At 65.2% G+C, this 6,000-nt stretch overlaps 1 protein-coding gene across 2 annotated transcripts in view; it reads right to left on the reverse strand.

The window, feature by feature from the left end:
- The window catches only part of SH3BP2 (SH3 domain binding protein 2), a 38,658-nt gene extending 32,870 nt beyond the window's left edge, over nt 1-5,788 (reverse strand). The window contains exon 1 of one of the 2 annotated variants that reach the window (XM_088836593.1): nt 5,668-5,788. The gene's annotated coding sequence lies outside the window, so the exon portion shown is untranslated. The remainder of the gene's footprint in view (nt 1-5,667) is intronic. The other variant, XM_088836594.1, reaches the window with a different exon arrangement.
- Between the last annotated feature and the right edge of the window lie 212 nt (nt 5,789-6,000).

Here is a 6,000-nt window from a genome sequence, read left to right on the forward strand (position 1 = left end):
CCAGGGAACTCAGGGAGGGACTCCGTCCCTTGCTCCAATGTATACAAGTGGACACCAGGGCCAGTGGAACTGAGGCCTCAGGAGGGCCAGAACCGGGCCTGCAGCCAGCCTGGGGCTCTCCCTCACTCTGCCCCCAGGTCGGGGACGCCTCCTCTGTAGCTGCAGCTCAGGGTCTGGAGCCAGATGAGATGGGGTCCAGGGTCTCCCGCCCCCGTCCCCGAGCAGCTCCCCTGTGAGGCCAGGAGCCGGTAGGGGGTGCCCCAGTCCTGGTGCACACCAGGCAGCAAAGTGTTGGGCCGGGGTCCCCCAGAATGGGGGGAATCCAGAGAAGTCAGGAGGCAGGGGTTAGGGGAGGACTTGTGGGACAAGGGGCCCATGGGGTGCAGTGCAGCACCCACAAGCTTCCGAGACAGGGCGGGGACATGGTGGTGACCCCACCCACTGGAGACTGAGTCTCTCCACGCAGGCGCCGTGGGCTCCGACAACAGCTGGCTGGGCCAGCAGGGAGGCCGTGGGGGCCAGGCATGGACCGCGGGGGCCCGGGGCCCCTCTACCGCATCCAGCTCACAGCACGGATTCCGCCCAGCCTCCGACGGGACGGCTGCCCTGCACTCCTAGCAGCTTCAAGTCTCTGGTCCTATGCGGAGGGGCAGGGGCATGGCCACTCCATCTCTGCCCACTGGGGTCAAACCGGCTAGGCAATCACGGGCCTGCGGGCCGGGGCCTCACCCCCAGCCCGGCGGCTGCCTGGCCATCAGGGGACCCAGCGGCTCAGAGCCAGCTGCTTGCACCCCTGGGAAAAAGGCCTTCCTTTTCTGACCTCAAACAGGAGGAGAGGAAGCAGCTGGAGTGAGGGAGGAGGGGGCAGGTGAGTCTCCCGGCTCGCCTGCCTCCCCTGGCTCCCTGGCCTGGTGATCTGGATCCTTCTCCACCACTCTCCTACAGGACCCCGTCTGTGGGGGCTGGCTCTCTGGGACACAAAGACCAGGTGGCCTGTGGTTGGTGGCTCAGGGGGGCTCAGCCTGACCCCAACCTTGGTCCCAATGTGTGTCTCTAGGGAGGAACAGCCACAGAAAAAGGAGTGCCTTCCACTTAGGCGGGGGCCCCAGATCCTCACCTCAGTCTCCCCGTGTGCATCCAGGCGACTGGACTGGTGACGGTGGAGGGCACCGGAGCTGGAGCCCAGAGCCGGGGGCTGTGGTGGAAACGCAGAGGGGCCCCAGCAAGACCCCCGCACTGCCGCCCACTGTGATCCGATAGGGAGCTTCACCGCCGGGCAGCACAGGCCTCTCTGGGTGACCGGGCACCCATGTCTCTGACGCACAGCAAGAGCTAGACACGTCCAGGCTGCAGCTGGCCAAGCTGCAGGCCTGCTCTACCGGGGACTTCCCTCCTCTGCACCAGTTCCACGGGGGCACTGCTGGGCACGGGCACTCAGGTGGGGCCCTGTCCTTCACCAGGAATGGACTGAGCAGGGAAAAGCAGACAGGGAAACATGGTGAGCAGCGTACGGGCTGCGGGCCTGCACCCAGCTCTGGGAGGTGGGGTGGGGACCAGGGAGGGTCCTTGAGCACCAGGCAGGACAGACACTTAGGCCTTTTATTTAACTGCTTCTGAGGGAGGCAGCAGTGGGGGGGTCCCAAACGGGCCGAGCTGCTCCCAGTCCACGCCTGGCCCAGGGCCGGGTACACAGGGCGCCCAACACTAACGGGAGGCCCAGGGGGCAGCAGCTTTCCGAGGGGGGCCCACCCCTGCCCAGCTGCCCCAGGGACAGGACTCGGAGTGGGGTGGCATACCTTCCCAGCCAGGGCCCTTGCTGCCCTGGCTCCTAAGGCTTCGGGGTCAAGCCAGGGTCTACCCTGGCATCCCAGGCCCTGAGGTCACCCCCGACCTCCTGTCACCTTGCTGGGGGGCAGGCAGCCAGCAGTGAGGGGCGGGGGTTAGACTGGCTCCTCCCCGGCTGGGGGCAGTGGGTAGGGGCCGCGGAGGTCTCTAAAGCCACAGAAGAGCAAGACTGGATTACAACATGGGAGCAGGGAGTCTGGGAGGGGGTGGGGAGGGCCCCCCAGATGGAGCTGCAGCGTCTACACAGGGTCAGGGGTAGGGGGGAGAGGCCCCACCCTGGGTCTCCCAGTGCAGGCTCCTCTGCAGCGTCTCACTTAACTTCCCCGAGGACTCTCAGAGTTAGATCTGCTTTCCCTCCGTTTCCCAAGGAAGGAGCTCAAGTCCAGAAAGGCACTCAGACATGATGAGCACACGCTGCTGCTCCACGCTGGGAACGCCGCCCTCCTCATCTGTCTCCAGGGAGGAGCCGTGCTGGCTCGGAGAAGCCGCCCCGGGGAGGTCTTCCCCGGGACTGGCTCAGTCCCTGGCCAAGGGGGAAGCCCACCCTGGTCCCAGCACTCAGGGCCGTCACCCGTCAGCCTGGAGACTCGGGGCTGGGCCCGCCCTCCCTCTGCAGGCTCCAGCAGGCAAGACACCCACACCCCACCCGGTGGCCTGGGATGGGCATGCTTGGCAGTGGGCCGCCCCAACCCTGGGCTCAGCCAGCACACAATAAACATCTGATTCACAAGGAAGCAGATTCTTGGAATCGGAACGCAGCCGCAGCGGAAGGGGTATGGACACCACGAGGGTGCCCGGCCAACCCCTCAGGCCATCGCCTTGGTGACGGGGCCCACACCTTTCTAGGGCAAGGGGCGCTGGGTCCCACTGTGGCTAGCCCATGGGGGCCGAGGATCAGTGAGGCCCGGGGCCAGGAGTGATCTAAGTGCCAGGTCTCAGTGTGGTTGCTGACCTGGGGGGCTGGGCAGGGGTCAACCTCAGGTGGCCCCAGAGCTGGAAGCTCAGAATCTCTGCTGTCCAGGGAGAAGGGGGGAGGTGGGGAGACTCAAGTCCCATGGAGCTCCCTCCCCACACCTGAGCACTTCATTCCCATGGCGCCTGGAGTTGGCACGCAGCTCAGGAACCTGGCCCCCGAGCCCTAGTCCATCCGTGTGGCCCAGAGCTGGGGCCTTCTGGCACCCGAGCAGGGAGGTGTTATTCACGAAGGAGGCACGGGTCCCCCGGCTGCGGCTGGGAGGCAGCCCCATTTCTCCTGGCCTCGTCCTGACTACCCTCTGGTGCCCGGTCCCAGCGTGGTGAGCAGCACTGCTAGGCATACCTGTCTGAAGCTACAGTCAGAATGCTCCCCGCCCCTCAGCCCCCACCTCTGGGACTTAGGACTGTCACAACCCTTGGGTGACCGGTCAGGACCACTGGGAGAGGGTCAGAGGCCTCTGACGACAGGCCACCTGCCTGTGGGCAGGATTTCAGCATCCTGACCACCCCTCTCCCTGGCTCCCAGGCCCCTCTGCATGGTCATCCACTCCCTCATCCATACTCTTACCACATCCAATGCACACCAGGCACTCCGGTCAAACTGGTCTGCCACCCCCTGCACTACCAGCCTCTGGCTCCGTCTGTTCCTACCTTCATGGCTGCCCTCGTGGCTCAGACAGTCCTCCTCCTGATGGCAAATTCTTCCTTCACCGGCCACCTGCCACTCACCTCCCTTAGCCAGGCTGCCTGGTACTGCCTAGAGAACCATGTGTGTGCATGCCCAGGCCTTAATGAGGTCACCTAGCAAGCCAGCTAATGAGGGGAGAGCGGGGCCTGCCAGTCACTGGCCCTTGGAGTCTCCGATACAGCATCAAGGACGGAAACCAGGAGGACCCACATGGCTCCCTGATCCTGGCCACTCCTGAGAGACTTGGGCCTTTGCCACGAGATCTAAGCAGCAGGGACCTGGAGCCTGCCCTTTGCCCTCGGCCTCTCCAGGCCCTGCTCCTTCCAAGCAGCTGCTGCCCGCCCGGTTATCCTTGCTCTCTAACCCCAAGGGCTGCAGACAGCACCCCCACCGGCCCACAGTTGCTGGACACCAATCATGTGCCACCACCAGCCCCTGGACTTTCACAGCCACCTGTCCGGTAGAAAGCGGTTCACTACCCCCTTTTACAGATGAGGAAACCGAGGCTCAGCAGGGTGAAGCCTCCTGGCCAAGACCACACAGCTGGTAAAGAGTGGCAGCCAGATTGGAAGCCAGGACCCAGCCCCTCTGTGTGTCTCTCTGTGCCCCTCAGGCCTCCCACATGCAGGCCTGCAAGCTTGTGGGTCTCCATGTTGGGGGAGGGACACTGGGGGCTGACTCAACACCTCACTTCTTGCTGTCCACGTGAACAGAGAGGGCCAAGGGAGGTTTGGAGTCGCCTACCCTCCTATCTATCCCAAGCTGGCCTCCTTGGTGGGCTCCTCCCTGACTCTGCAGGCCTGAGGGGCTCCCCAAAAAGGGCAGACCCTCTGTCAGTGCCCCTCTCTCCAGACGGCTAACAGGGATCAGAACGGGCCATCTACTCCTCTGTCCTGCCTACTCCTCTGGCCTGGGTGCGCCCCAACACAGGGCACAGAGCCAACTAATAGAGTGGAAGGGAGGGGAATTTGACAGAGCTTTCATCCTGGATCCCCCATGCTGGCCCGCCTGCAGTGTTGGACACAGTGGGATGAGGGCCAGGAGGTAACGGATCCCAGCCCTCTCCTCGAGTCTCAGGAGCCTGGGCCAGAGAGGGCAGGGGGCCAATCCAGGGTCACAGTCATTCACTGTGGGGCTAAACGTAATCCTAGAGACCTACCCTGACTCCAGGACTTGCCCTGCTCAGTTGGCTGTCAGACTATCCTGAAAAAATTCTACACATTTTATCATCTTCATCACAGCAGATAACATTTCCTGAGCCCCCTTTTTGCTGGGGCCTGGTTACAGCCTCATTAGCAAGATCACATGCCCCTCGTTCATACAGAGCTCTTGTCTGAGGCCAGGGCCATTTAGGAGTGGCTCTTTACTCAACATGGCCACCTGGCCAGCTGGCACGGAAGTCACGGGTGTTGACAGATGGGCAAACTGAGGCAGAGAGAAAGAGGATGTGAGGCACTGGGGCTCCAGCAAGGTGGCAGAGGGAGTGGACCCCGGGCCTGCACGCTGCTGCATGGCTCAGGCCCAAGCAATACCCGCAGTGGGAGCCACTGTCAACACTTCACCAGGGGCAGGAGAGGCCCAGAGCAGCAGGAAGGAGCTGGGCTGCTGGGAGGGGCGCGGCCCACATGTGGAAGGAAGGCTGTCCTCAACCCCCAGCTCTCTGACACTCGCTGTTCCCCAGAATAGGACTCGCAGACACCCCCAGAGCCACGGGGCTATCAGTCACTCACACTTCAGTGTGAGTCAGCTCCAGCGGGCAGCTTTTCTCCACCCTTCGCTGCGCGGGCCAAGGGAAAGAAGTTTGCAAACTCGCCACCCGGGGCCTTTGGGGGCCGGGTCTGGCGGGTCCTGTAATAGGGACCTGCGGTGGTCCGCGAACCCCAGGGGTCTGGGGAAGCGGGGGCCAGAGGAACGACGGGGACGTGGAGCAGACGCGACGCCCCGGCCCCCGCTCCTAGGCCTCCAGGGTGCACCCTGCGCACCCCGAACTCGCGCGCTTCCTCGGGCAGCGTGGCGCCGGCCGCCGGGCCTGGCGCGCGCTGGAGCTGACCGGCCCCCGCCCGCCCTCTGGCGAGAACCCCGGTCCCGGAGACTCCAGCCAGCCCGGGAGAAGCGATCGCGCCCCGCCCGCCCGCCTGCGCCCTGCCGCCGTGCCTTACCTGCGGAGGCTCTGCTCCCAGCCCGCGGGCCCTGCGTGCCTGCGGCGGCTCCCGGCTCGACCGCCAGGCGCTCCCGCCCGCAGGGCGGGTAGCCACGAGCCGGGTCCAGCCAGGAGCTCTGCCCGCCCCTTCCGTCTGGCCCCGCCCCCAGATGGTGCCCGCCCCTTTGGTCTGGCCCCGCCCCGGCGCCCCGCCCCGCCCCCTCAGGCTCCTCGCCAGGTCCCTGTCCTCCCGGCCCCGCCCCTTCTGCCTGGCCCCGCCCCGGCTTGTGCCCGCCCCTTTGACCTGGTCCCGCCCCCTCCGGCTGTCTGGCTCCGCCCCTTCTGTCTGGCC

Source organism: Moschus berezovskii, chromosome 5 (assembly GCF_049115385.1).
Source record: "Moschus berezovskii isolate FMDL1 chromosome 5, NW_MosBer_1.0, whole genome shotgun sequence".
NCBI lineage: Eukaryota > Metazoa > Chordata > Mammalia > Artiodactyla > Moschidae > Moschus > Moschus berezovskii.